A 21,816-nucleotide genomic window follows, 5' to 3' on the forward strand; every position below is an offset into this window, starting at 1 on the left:
TTTTTTTTTTTTTTTTTTTTTTTTTTTTTTTTTTTTTTTTGAGACAGGATCTGGCCCTGTTCCCCAGGCTGGAGTACAATGGTGTGATCTCGGCTCACTGCAACCTCTGCCTCTTTGGGCTCAAGCCATCCTCCCACCTCAGCCTCCCCAAGTAGCTGGGACTACAGGTGTGTGCAACCACGCCTGGCTAATTTTTTGTAGAGATAGGATTTCACCATGTTGCTTAGGCTGGTCTTGAACTCCTGAGCTCAAGAGATCCTCTCTCCTCAGCCTCCCAATGTGCTGGGATTACAAGCCTGATCCGCTGTGCCCAGCTCAGGCTTTCTTAATTTCTGACAGTTTGCTGACATGGGCCCTAAGGTCGAGGATGCCTTCTGAGATTGGTGGAAGCTACTGATACTTCCTTGTCACTTTAGGCCCAGTTGCTTTGTAAGTTATAATACGATAGAGTAGATTAAAGGATTTATTTGTAAGTAGATGTGTTCTGTGTTTTACAAAACCTACCCCACTTTATTGGTAAAGAATTGGAAAGTGCCCTGTTTTAACTAAAATGTTGATTGCTTCTGCAGATGTCTAATATCATACTTATTTTTTTATTAAATTCAAATTGAGATAAGGTAATGATCTTTCATCTTATATACGGAGGAACTTGAATAGATACATTGTAAGCTATCATAAGTAATACTTAAAATATATTAAAATTCAGGTCAGCTACAGCAGTCGTACAGATTATTATCTATTTTGTAATAAACTAAAGACAGTTTCTCTGGGTCTTTAAACAGAATTGAGCTCTGAATCCAATTTATCATTTTCAGATTATCATTTTAATCATGCTTATAACAGAAATGGTGTTTATATTATGTTAGGATAATAAAACTCATTAAATTACGAAGTTCTTATATATTTAAAAGTCTGTCTTACATATTATGCAAATCAATAGATATGGATCAGGTAAACTAGAAATTCTAGTTAGAAAAAAATCCTTTTTGTGTCTTGGTTTTTGCAGATTCTTAAAAGGTGAAAGGAATTTCTGATTATCATTTTAACATGTTTAGATATGGGCTTTTTAGTTTCAATAGAAACATTTTTTCCTAGATTATCTTGCTAATATTAAGTTGTTAAATTTTGCTACACTTTATTTCAAAGTTTTACTGTCTTGTAAAATTCCGTATTTCATACATTGATAGAAATGGCAAAACAAGTTAACTTGCGTGACTTAAACTTAGCTTGCTTAACTGTCAATTGATGTATATTTAAATGAATTTGAAGTTGTTTCAGAATTCTATTTAAACAGTATATTTATTCTAGCTTTTATCCTATACTAAGTATTTATTTATTTATTTGAGACGGAGTCTCACTCTGTTACCCAGGCTGGAGTGCAGTGATGCGATCTTGAGTCACTGCAACCTCTGCCTCCCGGGTTCAAGCAATTCTCCTGCTTCAGCCTCCCGAGTAGCTGGAACTACAGGCCTGTGCCAGCACTCCCGGCTAATTTTTGTATTTTTAGTAGAGACGGGATTTCGCCATGTTGGCCAGGCTGGTCTCGAACTCCTGACCTCAAGTGATCCACCCGCCTCGGCCTCCCAAAGTGCTGGGATTACAGACATGTGCCACTGTGCCCAGCCCCAGTCCATATACTGAGTATTTAAAAAGAAGTACTCAGTTGTTAATCAAAATAATATGATTTAGAAAAATGTAAATTAAACCTCAGAGCCCTAGAGTCAAACTGATTTTGAATTTCCCTGTTCTTCACTAGGCATGTGATCTTAGGTGAGTTAGTTCACCACTTTGTGTCTCAGTTTCCTTATCAAGTAAAGTTGTGATGATAATATTTCATATATTATAGGGTTATTCTAATGATTGAGTGAGGCAGTATATATAAAATGCATAATACAATGCATAATAATACTGCACGCAGTGGTGAGTTCCGGTAGTTCTGGCTACTTGGGTAGCTGAGACAGGAGGATTGCTTGAACCCAGGAGTTTGAGGCTGTAGTGTGCCATGATTGTACCTGTAAATAGCCACTGCATTCCAGCCTGGGCATCATAGGAAGACCTTGTCTCTCTTTTTTAAAAAGCATAATACACTACCTGCCATATACTAAGCTCTCAGTAAATTAAAAATTAAAACAAAAGTTATGAATATTTACCTGTAACCAACTTTGTAAGTGAAGGTATTAATAAATTATTTGGGAGTTTATCTCTTGAATTTTAATTTAAAAAAAGGAAGAAGGGTATTTATGGCACTAAACTCTATTTCCTGTGAAAATTTTTGAAGAAAAAAATGAGCAGAAAGTCTTCAGTTTTAATAATGCAGGAATAAACATACATGATCATGTAAATTGGAAAGAACTTTTGCTTTTTTATTCACCTGTTCTATGATATGCTTGCTGTAGTCTGGAGTTAATTTCCACAGTTGCTGTTTAATGTAAACATTGTTTTTCTATTTGTAGGAGAGATTTTTCTCTTTTGATCTCTCAAATATTGTCTTCTGAATTAAAGTTCTCTATCTAAAGAACTGTTTATCAAAGGGAAAGAAAAAGCCTATTAACATCTGGTTACTTTTCTGCTATTAGTACAGAACATGACATAATGCCATCGTTTCCATTAGGATTAGCTTTTAAAGAAAGATTGGACTAAATTTTTCATCTGAATGAAAAATTGGAGATTTATGTTTCTTAATTTCTCAGTGGATATTCCATAGGAGTGTTGAGTATGGAACCGTATTCAGGATGTTTTGTTCTATTTTTTATTTTCAACTTTCTATTTGGAAATAATTTTAGACTTACCAAAATTTGCAAAAATTTAGTACACAGGCTTGTGGTGGCTCATGCCTGTAATCTCACCATTTTGGGAGACTGAGGCAGGCAGATTACTTGAGCCCAGGAGTTGAAGACCAGCCTGGGCAACATGATGAAACTCTGTCTTTACAAAAATTAGCCAAGCATGGTGTTGTGTCCCTGTAGTCCCAGCTATTAGTGAGGCTGAGGTGGGAAGTTCACTCGAGTCAGGGAAGTGGAGGTTGCAGTGAGCCACAGTTGTGCCAGTGTATTCCAGGCTGGGCGACAGAGCCACACCCTATCTAAATATATACATACATACCTACATATATATACACACACACATACCTACACACACATCTATACATACGTATTTCACACAGAATTCCCATATACCTGTCACCCAGCTTTCCTTAATGTTCGTATCATATATAACCATAGTACAGAAGTCGGGAAATGCACAAGTCAGGAAATTAATACCAACTACTCTAAACATTTTTGAATTTTGACATTGTCTATTAAATGATCTTTTTCTGGTCCAGGATCCAGTTTAGGAATTCATATTGTACTTGGTTGTCGTATCTCCTTAATCTCCTTCAATCTAGGCCTGCTTTTCATTCTTTCTTTCCTTTCATGACTTTGACACTTTTGAAGAATACTAGTTAGTGTGATTGGTCCTCAATCTGTATTTGTGCATTTTTGGCAAGGATATGACAGAAGTGATGGTGTATTCTTATCAGTAGATAAGGAGGTACATGATTATGATCCATCCCATTATTGGTGATGTCATCTTGATCATTTGATTAAGGAGGTGCCTGCCAGGTTTCTAAACTATGAAGTTACTATTTTTTCACTTTGTAATTAACAAGTATCTTGGGGGGAATATTTTGAGACTATGTAAATAATCTTGTTTCTCCTACTTCCATTAATTTTAGCATCCATTGATGATTCTTGCTTGATAATCTTTTACATTTAATTATTTAACATCTTTTTTTATTTCATTGTTGACTGATATATTATTTTCCTTGTCATAAATGGATAAAGACCCCAAAGGAATTAATGTAAAGGCAACCTAATTCACAAAACGTGTTTTTGTTGCTATGGTCTTTCTTTTCTATTTATTTTTATTTTTATTTGTATTTATTTATTTTTTTTTGAGACGGAGTCTCGCACTGTCACCCAGGCTGGAGTGCAGTGGCATGATCTTGGCTCGCTGCAACCTTTGCCTCCTGGGTTCAAGTGATTCTTGTGCTTCAGCCTCCCAAGTAGCTGGGATTACAGGTACATACCATCACACCCGGCTAATTTTTTTTTTTTTTTTGAGACGGAGTCTTGCTCTGTTGCCCGGGCTGGAGTGCAGTGGCCGGATCTCAGCTCACTGCAAGCTCCGCCTCCCGGGTTTACGCCATTCTCCTGCCTCAGCCTCCTGAGTAGCTGGGACTACAGGCGCCCGCCACCTCGCCCGGCTAGTTTTTTTTTGTATTTTTAGTAGAGACGGGGTTTCACCGTGTTAGCCAGGATGGTCTCGATCTCCTGACCTCGTGATCCGCCCGTCTCGGCCTCCCAAAGTGCTGGGATTACAGGCTTGAGCCACCGCGCCCGGCCACACCCGGCTAATTTTTATATTTTTAGTAGAGACAGGATTTCACCATGTTGGCCAGGCTGGTCTTGAACTCCTGGCCTCAAGTGATCCGCCTGCCTTGGCCTCTCAAAATGCTGAAATTACAGGCGTGAACCACCACGCCTTGCCTGGCCTTTCATGTTTATCTTTTTCTGAGTTCACTCTTAAGAATATAACACAACCCAAGATCCTAGAATGAAAAAATATAGTAGGAAGATTATCCTTTTTTTTTTTTTTCCAATACCTTATAGGTCTTTCAAATTTCTTTGATTTTAAGGATCAAGCTAAATATTTCATGCTAGCAAAATGAAGAAGACACTAGAGAGGTAAAAGTAATGGATAGGTTAGTTATGAAAAAAGTATTTGTTAGAGTAATTTAGAGATTGTTGTTAAAATTACTTTTACTAAGGTTTTTTTTTTAAATGACATATACTAGCCTTTTTCATTTAAAGGAGTCAGTGGCAAATTTAAGCTTTATTTATTTATTTATTTTGAGACGGAATCTAGCTCGTTGCCCAGGCTGGAGTGCAGTGGTGTGATCGCGGCTCATTGCAACCTCCACCTCCCGGGTTCAAGCGATTCTCTTGCCTCAGCCTCCCAAGTAGCTGGGGCTACAGGTATTAGAGATGGGTTTCACCATGGTGGCCAGGCTGGTCTTGAACTCCTGACTTCAGGTGATCCACCTGCCTTGGCCTCCCAAAGTGCTGAGATTTCAGGTGTGAGCCACTGTGCCCGGCCAAATTTAACCATTTTTATATTTAGTTTTCTTGACCCTTAGGTTGCCTTATCCTTTTTTATAGTCAATGTGGTTTATGCAACTGTGTTTCTATGATTGCCTTTTATCTTTTATTCTATAGTGGATTAACTACTCTAAAATATATATATTGTAGATCGTTTCTTTTTCATCTATTTTACTTCATCTTCTACCTTAGTGGAGCATGAACACATTTGGGTTATCTGTTGCTTGTCTTTTCACAAATACTTGATAGTTATATCTAGTGGACTAACTTGAATACCAGTAACATTTTCGGATGGTATATTTTCCAAAAGGATGAAGAGAAAATATACTGATAATGGAATCTGGCGAGATGTTGAGCTCTAAAAATACTTTAATAGTTAGGTTTTTCTGTTTTCATTATAGCTTTCTTCTCTTTTAGGAAATTGATGTCCTTGAGTAGGCACATAACCTCATGATGGTTTAGCCCCTTAAGTTCTGACTTCCTTCCTATTTTTTTTTAATTAAAAAAATTATTTTTAACACACAACTTTGCTCAGAGTCTTCCCTGTTTTTTTAAATGTATATTCCATTTGATAACACACACAAGCTTTATGGTTAAGAAATAATCTTTACCTGCAATACAATACCTTAGTTAACTAATTCCGAAGAACTTGGTTAGTTTTTTTTTTTTTTCCACCTTTTTGTTTTGTTATGGGGTAAGATCTCTCCCTTTTTGAAACTGGATATTCTGGCAGTGTCTGGTTTTCATACTACTTTTAAATCTCTGAAAAATAATATCAGAGTTGCAATTTGGGTAACATTTGTGTCATCTCAGGATAATACCTTTGAAATTCTGCTAACTATACTAAAAAATTAATCCTTAGAAGTTGACAACCCCAAAAAGAGATGGATCCATGAAAGTTATTTATTTTTTATTTTTTGAGATGGCAGAGTCTTGCTCTGTTGCCCAGGCTGGAGTGCAGTGTCTCGATCTCAGCCCACTGCAGCCTCCGCCTCCCAGGCTCAAGCGGTTCTCCTGCTTCAGCCTCCCAAGTAGCGGGACTACAGGCGAGCGCCACCATGTCCAGCTAATTTTTTGTATTTTTAGTAGAGACAGGTTTCACCATGTTGGCCAGTCTGGTCTCGAACTCCTGACCTCAGGTGATTGGCCCGCCTCAGCTTCACAAATTGCTGGGATTACGAGTGTGAGCCGTGGTGCCTGGCCGAAAGTTTATACTTTTGATAAATTTTTTGTTTTCTGTAGGATTAGAAAGTTGAACTTTTCAGTGTCTACTTTATATATCAACTACTTGACAAAATTCTTCTTTGTTTTTTGATCGGTAACTTATTTGTAAAGCATTTACTGAGTTACCTATTTCATGTGCCAAGCACTTTTCTAGGGGCTGGAGATAAAAGACACACTGCTTCTGTTAAGCATGTTCTTTCCTTTTCTTCTTACTGCCGGCTAGGACTGTTTTGGATACTTAGAGGAATTTGTGAAAAATTTGTTTTCTTTGTAGAAGTGCCTTAGAACCGGTATGAATGGGTAATAATAGGTAAAGAATAAAAAGATGCTTCCAATGTATGTAGAATGTCCAGGTTAATGAATAATCGGTAAATTTATAAACCATTAAGTTCAACTTTAGATCGGTCAGTTGTAGCACGTTTGAGTAGAAATTGGTCTTTGTAGAAACATAGTACCTTCTATTTCATAGCTTAGATAGGTGTAGCCTTCCCTTATGCTTAGATATTAGAAATGCTTAAAACTAATAAGCTGCGTATACTCATTTAATAATTTAATATTGAGAACAAATATTGCAAACAGCCTAATTTGATGTACTTCTGATAACATTTTCTCAGTGGTATTTATATATAAAATACTGTTTCTGATTTGAATATACATGGATTTTCAGTAAGAATCTTTAAAAATTTCATTATTTACAGAAAATGTTAAAATGATTGCATTGATGTACTGGTAAGTTAATAGATCTATGACAGCCATTTGAGGTAGCAGCTCAGCATGGCTCATTTTGTTAGCTTTGGTTTGAAATTTTTTCTCTAGTGGTTGAAATGTAAGTCTTGCAGTGGAAAAAATATTTCCCCCTCTTAAAATATCACATAGAAGAATGTTGTCCACTAAAATAGAATTAGGTAAGGGCTTCCTGTATCATATTTAGGAGTTTCCATCAATAATATTCTCACAAAGGCTGCTCTTTCTTGTTCAAATAATGATGTCATTTTGAAAGCATCTTTACATTTTTTATATAAATGATACATTATCAAATTCAGAGTCTTCGTAAATTATTAACTCTTAAAGCAGGAGAGATACCGCCTCTCCTCAGTGATTTCAAAGTAATTTCTACTTAGAGAAATCTGTTTGTTCATTTCTGAGTATGAGTGTTGAATTAGGATGTTTTGGTTCTTCAGGCAAAATAAATAAGTTATATTCTGAAAGTGTTCTGACTTAGGGGAAGTTTGTAAAGATTCATTTTCTCTGGCGAGCTCTCATATTTAACTTGCTGTGTAACCTAACCTAAGGACATTTGGTTTTTTAAAATCTAAGTTTGTTGTACTTTTAATCTATATTATACTGTGGTGTGTGATAAATAAAGATTTGGATGCATTTAATGTAAAGTTCCTGCTGTAGAAGAAATTCTAAATTTAGACTAATATTAATCTGAGCAAGATCTGGTTTTTTGGGAGTTGTTTTTCATTTTCAAAGTGAAGTAGGCCTGTAAACTTAAAAATGAAAGTTACCAGGTATATTTCCTATTTCAAAATGTATCTCTTTCTTTTTGCCTGTATTTTCACTCACTTATATGTTATTATTGATTAGTATTCAAGAACCAAAGGAAAACTATTGAAAAGTTAACTATTGGAAACTAAAGGAAATTTGGAAAATCGTATCTTAATTATATTCTCTGAATAGGTTTTAAACTATTTTAAAGTAGTTAAGTTTTACTTAGATTTCATTAATTTAGAAATCTTAGATAATTTTCACTGTTAATACTGAGCTATTACTATATGAAAAAGAATAATTTGTCAAGGAAATTGATTAGAAAAGACTAGAGGATGACTGTTTAAAGCACTTTTGTAGCACCTATTTGCACCATATAGGTACAGTGAAAATGTATGTAGATAGCTCCAATGTACTGATTTTAAGCCTTTTTCATCTGTTAAAGAGCCACTCCTTAACAACTCCAGCTGTGGAATGCTTTGTTAATCTACTTGGGTTTTTTAGGCTCTTGAAACCACTTAATTAGATTGCATTTATTAAGATTCAGTATTCAGATCCTTTTTTAATTTGTATTCCTTTCTTCGTACCATCCATCATATACCTCCTCATTGTGATTATACTGTAAAATACTTTTTAAAGCCTACTGATCTAAAGAATACAATCTTTTAAATACTAAAAGACTTTTGGACTTAAAATCTATTGGAAACTTAAATTGAAAAAATAGCTGCCACTTAGGTGCATAAAGTACTTTCATAATTATTTGATACCTCTTGTTAGGTGGCAGTTTCACCTTCTTTCCAATTTCTTTTTTCTTTTCTTTAATATTTGGTAATTGCAGATTTGATGGTTAAATTAATAGGTTTTCTTAACTTAGGTCAAACTGTCTTCATTTCTCATTTGTACAGAATTGGGTATGTTTCTGTGCAGAAGGGTTAGCTCATTCTTTTCATCTTTAAGCTTTTAAAAATACTTAGTCTGAATGTTGTTAGGTAATGGAATAACCATTCCTTTTCAGCTTTTGATACATTTCCAAACTGGCTGGCAGAGCCAGGAGGAAGTGAAGGCATTAAAAACACTAACTTTGGTTGGTTGCTACCTTCTTAGTGCTGAGACTATAACCTTTGTTGGTTGATTGATAGAGAACAAGAGAACACAATCCTCGTTCCACTAACAGGTAAGGAACCCTTGTGATAAACAGTTGGTATGAGAGGGAGATTACTTGATAGCATTTTATAAAAACTATCCCAAAATATAACATGTCCCAGAAATAGGATACTGTGACTGACTGTATTTCATAGAACAAGGATATGCAGCACCTTTATATTTAGAATAAGATCTGAAATTTAATAGGGATGTATTACTCTATACCACAAAGCATAATTGATCTGTTTTCTAAAGGCAACACTGTTAAAATTTATCCTGCAGTCCCTGTAACTTTAAATATGTATCTGCCTATCTTGTTCTCCTTTCAGCTTTTCCTTGATCAGATGCTATGTGCTTTGAACTTCCTTCTCTTATTTACCTTATTTCTATAATAAAGCTAACTATTTTCTAGTATCTTTGCCATCATCTATAATTTGGGTATATCTTACTGCTTTAATTTCTATGTTATAGCCATTAATGATTATTCCTGGTTCTTCTTGACCCAAAAGAAAATGATTATGCATTTTAAAAAAGATTTTGAGTCTGTATTACCTATATTCACTATTCTGCCTTCCCAGTTTTAAGGCTGAGTGCTTGAAGAATAAATCTTTTCAGTGACAGTAGTCATAAGCTTTGATAAAATACAGGCTTAGCTTTGTATTGCTGTAATATGGGCCTATAGTGTGATTAATTCTTTAAGTTAATGAAGACTTAAACTCAGAGAAGAAATTCAGCTTCTTAGACTTTCCCAAAGTTTAGTAGTATTCCTGTTAAGATGCTTGATTTTTTCTGTTTCTACTTTTCAGTCCATCTTCTTTTCTTTGACAGAAGAATTAACTGGGACTCCTCCTTTGATATATCTGAGGTTGCGTGCCTTTTCCCTGTCCCTTAAAGACAACTGTGATCTTGTTTCCAGTCATAGTTTATCATTTTTGATTTGGTCTTCCACTCAAAGTTGAGTGGTTTATCACAGAGTGTGTTATGGCTTAGACTAATACAGGTCCCTTCTTAATAGTTACTGAGGAATTAATCATTTGTGGTGACAGACTTCTAAAATTCAAATGAAGAAGGCACTTAAGAAAGTATGCCCAAAGGTAGCTCTTTTTATCCTGAGGATAAGCCATTACAAACTCAGATGACCAGAGAATGTAATTTCTTAATAAGAATTTTTTCTTAAATCTATATTCAGCTCTCTATTTCAGTGCTTCTCTCCTACCAGAGGTGCAAGGAGTGATCCTAGAACCACAGATACAGCCAAGACCACGGAGAGCTTTTGACGTCAGGGGTCCACTTTCTCCACTGAACCCTTGGAGACAGAATATCCAGCTTCTGGAGAGAGTGGGAAAGGATAATAAACAAGTGGGTGCTTTCCATTATTTACTTGGGTTAATTTATAGATTGGAGTGTCCTTCCATTGCCCATTTAATTCTATGGTAAACTCCTTGGGTTCATTTAAGAACCAGGTGGGACTGCAATATGTTTGTTTTTCTAAGAATGCTAACTAGTACTCATTCAAAAATGAGACCTAAAATTTAATTTTCTCTCCAGATAATTAAAGCAGTGGATGATTTGGGGCACATGATTTGACGAATGCCTATGTAGTCCACAGGAATTTTAAAAAGGGAATATCTACCCATTTTGGCCTTTATGGTATTAGTGGACTTCTAAGTGCTGTTTATATTCCAGTAATTTAAAAGGTTCTGTATTTCATCTTTGGGCAAACTGGACATTGGAAGTCTAATTTATACAGTCAGATGTCCAGGTGTTATCCTACCCTGTTAGTGAGAACCTTTTGGTCTTCTTCCTACCTCAAATGTTAGGACTTCATATTAGATCTTTTAAAAGATGCAATGATAGTACTATTATGGTTTTACTGTCAATTCTAGGCTTCATTCTTTAATAAAAGATAAGTATGAATGAATGTAAGTTTCAGGATACAATATCCCTGAAAGCTATGTTTAATATACTCAAAAGTCATTTTCTAGTCCCTAGGAATAAATATTTGTGGTAAAAGAACCCTTTCCTAGATTTCACCCATGGCATTAAGATGGTTTTCTCTTAGTTTCTTTGATGCCAAGGGTAGGATTTGATTCCAGGAAGTTCTTATCACCTACAATGGGTAGAATGTGAACTTGTTACCTTTTGGCAAGTTTTCATTTTTCCTTGGTGGATTCCTTCTGTGACTCCAGGTATCTTGATAATGGGAGACTGGTTTATTTGTTCTCTAATTGCCCAGATTTCTTTCAACTGGTAAAACATCATACTTCTCCAGCAAAAGGAATTCTTCTAGCAGAGCCTTCATGGATGATATCTGTCACACATGCCAGCACCTGCAGTTTGGAAGGCAGTGGTGAATGGATCCATGCAATATGTTTAGAAGACACAAGGATGAGCCAGCCACCTGATCTTGTCATTTATAAACTTTTAAGAATTACTCTGGTTTACTTTTGGTCTGAAAATGGAAAGGCTCAAATAATGAAATAATCTTTTCAGATTGGAATTTTACATGGCCATGAAAATATTTCTTTCTATTCAGAAGACTGAAATAGAGGAAGCTTGAGAGACTCCTTTCTTTTAAAAGCAGCTCTCTGTATCTGTTTCATTTAAAAGATTTGTGGGGTTGAAAATCACCTTAATGAAGTAGGCAAACATTTTTTTATTAGTAGAGGAAGTCCAGAAAACGTAATGAAGTGGTTTTTTTTTGTTGCCTGACACTGAAAGTAACTAGTAAATAAAGGGTGAACTTCTTAATTATTTGAAAACAGCTTTTAATATTAGGATATACTCTTTTAGCTCATCTTTGGTAGTCTTGAGCCTTATAATTGTCAAATCAATGTTTCTAACAGAGAAGTAGAAGAAATATCTCTTGAGATGGAAGTAGCTTGGTCTGTCCTCTAAAGTAATACCTACCTGTTAAACTTGAGGTATTTTTTTTCACACTGAAGGCATACTAAAGTTTGAATAATACACGAAACAGTAGTTTACAGAGCAGAGGCACTTAGTATTAGAATAAGCCTGTAGGTGTGAAGGAATAAGTGTTGCAAAATAGTTATTTATCCAAGCTATCAATTAATTGATTGAAGTAGTTATCATAATGTTTCTGTTTCTCTCTTTCTTTGGTATCTATTAACTGGTCAGTCAAAAGCTATTAAAAAAAATTTTTAAAGTCACATAATGCTGGCTGCCAGTTTGTTAAATTTGTTATACATTTTAAGAACAGATATTCTAGAGTTATTAATATGGAAGCAGCTAAAATGTTTTAGGAAATCTCAAAAGTTTTGGAAGCCACGTTTGCTAAAGCATAACCTGCACTTAGTCTTTCTTGGCTCTCTGTATTTTTTTATCATTATAAATAAATTTTTTGTAAGTATAGTACTTAAAAGTAAGTTTAAAGGATCAATTTGAACTGAAATTTCCCCAGAGAGCTTTGAATTCCCATAAATGATTACAGCTTTTTACTCCTGACTTGTTTTTAGTAAATGTTAATAAGACAATTGGTTTACAAATACATATAAGTTAAAGAACAACTGTTAATCGTTTTAGGAAGAACTGAAGGAACTAAAAATGAGATTTGCTTGGAAATTAAGTTAGTTGAATTCTTTGAACCACAGTACAAACCACTTTGTGTGGCCTGTGAGATTATAAGCTTCTTGTTTCAGCTTTGAAGATGAAAAGTGATTTAATCTCTTAATCTCACGCTTTGATTGAATTTTAGCTCTGTTCCTTAAAATATGCAAAAAGAAATGTAAGTGCATTTCTAGTCACCTCATGCCACTACAAGCTATTTATTTAAAAGTGAAACTTTTTGTATATTATTGTGAACTGATTTGTTTATTTAAACTTTTATTTTGGTGAATTTACATTTGAATTTTTTTATATTTTATGTCACAAAATGAAGTCCTATATTTTTCAGTGTCTATGAATATTAATATAAACTTTTTTCTAGAATGACTAATTGTGTAATATCTGTATTATGTGATAATTTGAAATCTAATAAATATTTTCTCCATGAAAAAAATGCACTTACTGATAATGGCTTATTTCTGTTTCAGGAGTAGAAACTGAAAACTGCAACAGTATTTTTAAATGTATTTTAATTTTAAGTGTCTTTCTCTAAGTATTTCTGAATATATATTCTACCTTTCTGTATGTTACATTTTTTTTTTTTCCCCAGAAAAAACTTTTTTTGAACTGTTAAAGTGATTCTTCGTGGGGGTCACCAGTGAATGTATGAAATAGGTGATCTGTTTTGTATGTTTTTGCATTTTCCTGATTAGCATCATCTTACCTTTGTTTCCAGAATTGGATTTTTTTAGATGCAATTTTTGTACATCAATTTTGCAAACTATTAAAATTCTCTTGAGTTGATACTGTAAATATCAAGAGTAATTTGGCCAAGTCTTTTAATGCTAGATTGATCAAACTATTACTCTTATAGAATAGCATCCAAAAACAGTTCCTTTACCCAGAAGAACATTTGAAAATAATGGCTGATTAGAGGACTATGCAATTCATAAGAACTGTTGAAGTGAAAAATGTTTTGTATTTTAGTGTTCTACTTGCACAAATAATTGTAGAAGGAGAAATCTTGACCTCATAGTGTCTCGTTTTTAAATCTTATCAAGACAGCGTGGAACGGGTAATATTTAGTTTTATTGATTCTTGTTTTTATAGCTACATAATTTTACTTAATTGAAACCACAGGAACAATTTACCTTTTCCATGCAGGATTTGCTTAGAAGCTAGAGGATTTCCTTTCAGAGTTGAAGAAAAGTTACTGAAGAAGTAGACCCCCAAAATTAAAAAGAACATTAAGATGGGGTCCTAGGCAAGAAATAAAGATTGAATTAGTGACAGTTGGTGGATTAAAATGTAATAATTTGGCTCCCGAAAGAAATTATACTCTGAAAAAAATCAAATTTCTAAAAGGCAGTTATGATTTAGAAGAGCTGTTTGTATTGGGGGTGGGGGAAAGAAAGGAAGCTAACATTCTTGGCTTTATTAACCTGGTAAGTTTGGAAAAAAATATAAAGATTCTGTGGACAAAATTTTGTTTTCAGAATTAAAGCTTTTAAAAGGTTTACAGACACAGTATGTGTCAATGAAAGGTTGTATTTTATTTGACTATAAAAGAAATCTACAAGCTTTTTCAATATGTGTATGAAAGGATAGGGTAGGCATGGAAGTTAAAATACACCCTGTATTGGAAACCTGAAAAATATTGCAAAGATAATGGTGACATGAGTTTTTAAAAAGTAATTTTTAAAACATAGACTCTTCTCTATATCATTAGTAACCTTCAAAATAAAAATATTACAGAATGTTGAATTTGGCTTACCATTGTATTTTCGAGGTATAGGAACATAGGCTTATGGTTTAACCATCACTGACTAGATTAGTATAAAAGTCTGTTTTGATTGTTCTTTAGTAAGGAAACAAAGTTTTTTTTTTTTTTGTAGCTTCTGTTAAAAAGAGTAAACATGACAAGCAGTGTGACTGCAAAATCCTGACTTTATAGGTTATTGTAAATATGTACACAGATCTTATTTTCTTTGCCATATCGAAGTAGTCTGACAAATGTCAGTGCTTAGATGTCCTAAGCAATTTTTTTACTTTATTTTTATCCAGGTATTTTTGTTTCCCTTTAACAATATTTCATAGTAATTTAGTCCTGAAATGTGAAAGATTGTTTCAAAATTAAGTACTTAGGTATTCTGGAGCGATTTTTCCACTAATATATACATCTAAATTAGATTACTGCAGTAAAAATGCTAGTGAACTTTGAAGTATTCACCGTTTTCAGGAATTATGATCAAAGGGATCTTTGCTCAAGAGGTAAGGTATGGCATAGGTAGAAAAATATTCAAAATACGTTTAATATTTGAATTATAATGTAAACTACAACAGGTATCCATGGGTTTTCAGACAGATGTAGAATTAGGAAAATAATTTTTCTTAAAACCCTCAGAGGAGAAATTGATAAACCACAAATTTGTTTTTGTATGTTTTTGGAGTGCATTTAGAAACATGTCCACAGACATTGTACTCTTTGTATATGTCGCCTCTAATATTCCAAGGCATTTCCTACCCCTGCTCTCTCAGTATTTATGATTCATGTTTAATTTCTCAAGCTTGAGCACTATAAAAATATTGTACTTTAGTAAGTTGAGTACATATTTAATGAGATTATTGCCTGGAATATTTTTGGCAAAAGTTTTGCAGGTTTTGGCAAAGCAAAAGGAAAGTACAGTCTCGTTTTGCCTGTTTCTATTAAATAATACCTAGAACTTAGAAAACAATTGCTCAACTTAGTAACTTTTATTTTGGTTTGAGAAATTAAGGAATTCTGTAAATGTTTACTCAACACTGTAACTCAGAAATCTTGTCCTGAGGATCAAGAAATAACATTGTTGCCTGGTATATAACATAATTGACAGGAGAAAGTGATATACTATTCTCTAGGGAATAAGTAGTTTCAAAGGGTTATGTTAGAGTAATCAGTATATCTAGAAACAAAGAAAAATGCAATATTGAATATGGACAAGCTAGGAAAATAGGACTTTTCCCCCTAGAATTAAATTACTAGTGTAATTTACTCAATAGAGGATAACATCGAAAAATGCAATAATCCTTCATCATGTTTTTGAGTTCTTTAAAAACAACTGCTAGTGGTCATTTTTGGCTTTTTTTTTTTTTTTTTACTTGAGACAAGGTCTCACAGCGTCACCTAGGTTGGAGTGCAGTAGCACCATTGTAGTTCACTGGAGCCTGGAACTCTTAGCCTCAAGTGATCCTGTTGCCTCAGCCTTCTCTGCTATAGGCGTGCACTGCCATGTCTGCCTTCCCCCCCCCCCCCCCCCCCCTTGAGACGGGGTCTTATTCTCTTGCGCAGGCTAGAGTGTAATGGTTCAATCATGGCTCCCTGCAGCCTCAACCTCCACAGGTTCTGGTGATCCTCCTACCTCAGCCTCTCAAGGTGGGACTATAGGTATGCACCACCATACCCAGCTAATTTTGGTATCTTTTTGCAGAGTTGGAGTTTATGTTGCCCAGGCTGAGAAGTGATCCTCCCTCCTCAGTCTCCTAAAATGTTGAGATTGTAGGCATGGGCTACTGCTTCTGGTCTGGCCTTTATTAAAATAATTTGCTGTTTATTCCACCTTACCTTTGATGTAGAAAAAGTGATAATGTGAATCAACATGCCACCATTATTTTGCTAAGTTCTTTGTGATAGAACTTAGCATTTCATAGCTGATTCCATGTACATTCAGGATACTGTTTTTGTTTGTTTGTTTTTTTGGAGACAGTCTTGCTCTGTTGCCCAGGCTGGAGTGCAGTGGCGTAATCTCAGCTCGCTGCAACCACCGCCTCCTGGGTTCAAGTGATTCTCCCACCTCAGCCTCCTGAGTACCTGGGATTCTAGGCACCTGCCATCATGCTCAGCTGATTTTTCTATTTTTGTAGAGACTGGGTTTCACCATGGTGGCCAGGCTGGTCTTGAACTCCTGACCTCAGGTGATCCACCCGCCTTGGCCTCCGAAAGTGCTGGGAAGGGACACTCTTTCCTAAGAAGTTGATTCAGAATTTGCTTCCATGTCTTTTTTTTTTTTTTTAATTTGATGCGGAGTCTTACTCTCACCTAAGCTGGAGTGCAGTGGCATGATCTTGATTCACTGCAACATCTGCCTCCTGGGTTCAAGTGGTTCTCTTGCCTCAGCCTCATGAGTAGCTGGGATTACAGGCATGGACCACCACACCCAGCTAATTTTTTGTACTTTTAGTAGAGATGAGATTTCACCATGTTGGCCAGGCTGGTCTCCAACTCCTGACCTCAAGTGATCCATCTGCCTCAGCCTCCCAAAGTACTGGGATTACAGGCATCGGCCATCATGCCTGGCTAATCATGCCCTCAAGTGAACCACCATGCCTGGCCCCCCGCCCATACCATTTTTACTTGAAAATTACATTAGAATTATCTAGCTTAGCACCTTTATTTTACATACAAGATAATTAGTATCCAGAAATACCACATACATTTCTAATACACTATTTTTAAACAAATTGTAGTACTCAAATCTCTTCACAACCAGATGTACCACTTTACTACTTGCTGCTGCTTGTTGATCCTAGTATGGGACGACAGAGCAAGTCTGATCCCTTTCAAATGTGACAGCCTTCAAGATAGCTATTAATTTCCCATCAATCCAAGCCCAAGTCTTCTACATATTAAGTATCCCCATATTCTTACCTCTTATTCATGTAGCATGCTTTTGAGATCCTTAAAGATTTTGTAGATGGGCTGAATGCAGTGGCTCGCGCCTGTAATCCTAGCGCTTTGGGAGGCCGAGGCAGGCAGATCACAGGTCAGGAGATCGAGACCATCCTGGCTAACACGGTGAAACCCCGTCTCTACTAAAAATAAAAAGAAACCCAGCCGGGCGTGGTGGCGGGCGCCTGTAGTCCCAGATACTGGGGAGGCTGAGGCAGGAGAATGGTGAGAACCCGGGAGGCGGAGCTTGCAGTCAGCTGAGATCGTGCCACTGCACTCTAGCCTGGGCGACAGAGCAAGAGTCCGTCTCAGGAAAAAAAAAAAAAAAAAAAAAAAAATTTGTAGATCTGTGAGCGTACTGCAGTTTCTGTAAGTGTGTGACACCAAACCAGCACATTACAGATGTGCTCTGTCTGGGCCATTATAACACATGATCTTCTGTTACCTTTGGCCTGGAATACTCATACCACTTTCTCCTTAAATATTTATCCAGTAAAGTGCTTGATTTTATGCATGTTGAGATTATCCTAGGCAGAGAAATTATAGTGATATGAAAAAGTATTTTGTTTCTAAAAATTAGGCTAGTAGTCTGTGTATGCAAAGTATGTGTATTTTGCACAGCTTATCAAAGGAATTGACTCAATGTTATAGCCACAACCTTGGGAAATCATGGAAAAGTACAGTCTCAATTTAAGTTATTTTCGGTTTACTTTCTTAATTCTGACTTTAAATTGTATATTAAATTGTGTAAGTGTAAAATGTTATTTTTCAGGTTGTATTTACTAATTTAAAGATAACCAGGCTTGTTGGAGACACTTGTCATATGACTGGTATTGAGAAGAAAATAAACTTGAGTTTAGTAACATAATTAAAATTAGTGGAAAAGTGTGGGAAATATATCAAATGGCAGAAGATGGTGAAGTAGTAGTCCTGGAAGTTTGAGAATATGGCCTAAGTTCTAATTGAGGCACAGTCTTGTATTGCATATTGAAATACAGTGTAAATATTCTGCTATAGCAACATTATTTTAGTAGTGCTTTTAATTACCATTTAAAATATTTATCTTTCATCCCTCAAATCTTGAACTCCTGGAAGACATGAGGTGTTTTATTTATTTAATGGTTGCATGTATATCTAAGGGTATAGGTACCCCGATCTGAGAAACACTGATTGAGAAACCTGTCTTGCCTCAGTTAGAAAGAATTTGGGGGAAAATAAGAAAAGAACAAACATTTACATACCTACTCAGTGTACCTTTGCTAGGTGCTTCACGTATATTTACCTAATTTAATTTAGCTAACCTGTGAGAATGGTGATAATTTTTTCATTTTACACATAAAAATGTTGAAGCCCAGAGGTTACAAGACCTGGCCAAGGACATATAATCAATAAGCAGTGAAGATGGCATTCAAAGGCAGATCTCTTGATCTATTACACCATTGATTATGCATTTGCATATTCTCAGGAGAATTTCATATAGAACCTCAGGGTCTGAATTAAAGGGTTATTTTAGTATTTTTTAATAGACTTTTTTAAAAAAGGGCAGTTTTACATTTGTGGAATATTTGACCAGTAAGTGTAGAGAGTTCACATTTACCTCCTCCTCCCTCCCACAGTTTCCCCTGTTACCATCTTGTGTTAGTGTGTTACATTTGTTATAATTGATGAACCATTATTGATCAATTATTAATTAAAGTCCATAGTTAACATTGGGGTTCATGCTTTCTGTCATGCAGTTCTATGGGTTCTGTCAAATACATGTCATGTATTCACCATTAGTATCATACAGAATAGTTTGACCTAGAAATGTCCTTTGCTCCCTTATTTGTGTGATCGCTGGATCATATGGTAAGTTAATGCTTAGCTTTGCAATACAGAGACTGCCAAACTGTCTTCCAAAGTGGCTTTTCCATTTTGCATTATCATCAGCAATGAGTGTGATTTCTGTTGCTCCACATTCTCACCAGCATTTGATATTATCATGTGATTGTAGCTACTCTAATAGGTGTGTAGTGGTATCTCATTGTTTTATTTTGCAATTCCCTAATTATTATGTTGAACATCTTCTCATACACTTTCAGCTCAATCTGCTGAGTGTCTGTTTACATTATTTACTCATTTTAAAAATGGTTTTTTTTTTTTTTTTTTGAGTTTTAAGAGTTCTTGATGTATTTTGGATACCAGCCCTTTATCAGGTGTTTGGTAAATGTTTTCTCCCAATCTGTGGCTTGTCTTCTCATTCTCTTAATACTGTCTTTTGCAGAGTAGAAATTTTAATAAAGTCTATCTTTACTGGGTCATGATTTTGGTGGTGTATCTAAAAGTTTAAGGCCACCTAGACCTTCCCCTGTTTTACATTCTACAGTTTTTTTTTTTTTTAAGTTTTGTGGTTTACATTTAGATCTATGACTTATTCTCAGGTTTTGTGAAAGGGGTAAGGTTTGTGTTTACATTGATTTTTGAGGGGATGAGGGACGTGTGATGTCCAGTTGTTCCAGCACCATTCGTTGAAGACTGTTCTTTCTCCATGAATTGCCTTTGCTCTCTTTTCAAAGATCAGTTGACTATATGTGGTTCTAAATCTGGACTCTTTATTCCATTCCACTGATCTTTTCTTTTGCCAATATCATGCTGTGTTGAATACTGAAGCTTTTTAGTAAGTCTTGAAGTCTGGAGAGTGTAAATCCTCTGACTTGGTTCTTGAGTATTGTGTTGGCCATTCTGGACCTTTTGCTTTTCCATGTAGACTTTCAAATCAGTTTGCCTGTGTTCTCCATGCCAGGATTTTGACTGGGATTGCACTTAATCTAAAGATCAAGTTGGGAAGAATTGACATCTTAGCATTATTGAGTATTCCTATCTATAAACATGGAACATCTCTCCATTTTTTCAGATCTTTGATTTTTGATTAGCATTTTTTAGCTTTTTCCTTATATAGACCTTATATGAAATCCTGTTTTGTTAGATTTATACCAGAGTGTTTAATTTCTTGGTGTTAATGTAAATGGTATTTCAATTTCAAATTCCAATTGTTCATTGCTGGTGTTTGGGAAAGCAATTGACTTGTATATTAACCTTATATTCTTCAACCTTGCTATAGTTGTTAGTTACAGGAATCTTTTCCTTGATTCCTTAGGGGTTTTCAACATACACAGTCATATCATCTGCAAACAAGTTTTATTTGTTCCTTTTCAATCTGCATACCTTTCATTCTGTTTGCTTATTGTACTAGCTAGGACTTCCCAGTATAATGTTGAATTGGGGTGGTGAGAGGAGACATCCTTGTCTTATTCCCAATATTAGGGGAAAGCATCCTTCTTCACCAACAAGAAAGACGTTTCTCAACAGTAAGTGAGATGTTCACCGTAGGTTTTTTTTTGTTGATACTCTTACCAGGTTGAGGGAGTTTCCCTCTCTTCCGAGTTTGCTCAGAGTTTTTGTGAATGGATGTTGGATTTTTGTCATATGCTTTTTCTGCATTCATTGATAGGATCACATGATTTTTCTTTAGCCTATTGATGTAGTAGATTTTGTAAATTGACTTTTGAATGTCAAACCGGCCTTGTATATATAGAAAAATCTCACTTGGTCATGGTGTAGAATTTTTTTAGTACATTGTTGGATTTGATTCGTATTTTGTCAAGGATTGTTGCATCAGTGTTAATGAGAGGTTGGTCTGTAATTTTCCTTTCTAGTATTGTCTTTGTCTAGTTCTGTTACAAAGGCTTCACAGAATGAGCTAGGAATTGTTTACTGTCTCTGCTTTCTAAAGAGATTATAGAGAATTGGTATCATATCATCAGATACCTGGTAGAACTCTACATGTTGGAAAGTTATTAATGATTGATTCAATTTCTTTAATAGATATGGGCCTATTCAGTTTATCTGTTTCTTCCCGTGAGTTTTGATAGATTGTATTATTCAAGGAATTTGCCCATTTCATCTAACTTACCAAATTTGTGGAGACATAACTGCTCATAACACTTATTATTCTTTTAATGCCCATGGGATCAGTAGTCATGGCCCCTCTTTGATTTGTGGTAGTATTGTTTGGTGTCTTTTATTGGTTAGCCTGGCCCTAAGTTTATCAGTTTTATTTATTAAAGAACTAGATTTTGGTTTTGTTGATTTTTTTGCGTTACCATGTTTTCAGTTTCATTGATTTCTGATATAATTTTTTTTTTCTGTTTGCTTTAGATTTATATTGCTGTTCTGTCTCAGTTTTCCTAGATTATTGGTTTTTAGTCTTCTTTTATATGCATTCAGTGTTACAAATTTCCCTCTAGCACGGTTTCTGCTGCATTCCAAAAATTTTGATAAACTATTTTTATTTTTATTTAGTTTGAAACAAAAACAATTTGAGGCTTCTTTGACCCATGTTATATTTAGAAGTGTGTTTTTAAATTTCTAAGTATTTGGTGGGTTTGCAACTATCTGTAAATATTTGATATGTGTTACTGATTTTTAGTTTTATATTCTTTTGCATTTGTTACGTTTTTATTGCCCGGAATGTGGTCTGTTTTGGTGAACGTTTATGTGAGCTTGAGA

General features: G+C 35.1%; 1 protein-coding gene across 3 annotated transcripts in view; it reads left to right on the forward strand.

Moving 5' to 3' along the window:
• TSC22D1 (TSC22 domain family member 1) overlaps nucleotides 1–21,816 on the forward strand; it is a 145,761-nt gene that overhangs the window by 28,487 nt on the left and 95,458 nt on the right. The window contains exons 2-3 of one of the 3 annotated variants that reach the window (XR_002725439.3): nucleotides 10,189–10,358; nucleotides 11,236–12,520. The exons of the other annotated variants lie outside the window; for them this stretch is intronic. The gene's annotated coding sequence lies outside the window, so the exon portion shown is untranslated. Of the gene's footprint in view, nucleotides 1–10,188; nucleotides 10,359–11,235; nucleotides 12,521–21,816 lie in introns of those variants that run through there. 3 annotated transcript variants of the gene reach the window in all.

Source organism: Piliocolobus tephrosceles, chromosome X (assembly GCF_002776525.5).
Source record: "Piliocolobus tephrosceles isolate RC106 chromosome X, ASM277652v3, whole genome shotgun sequence".
NCBI lineage: Eukaryota > Metazoa > Chordata > Mammalia > Primates > Cercopithecidae > Piliocolobus > Piliocolobus tephrosceles.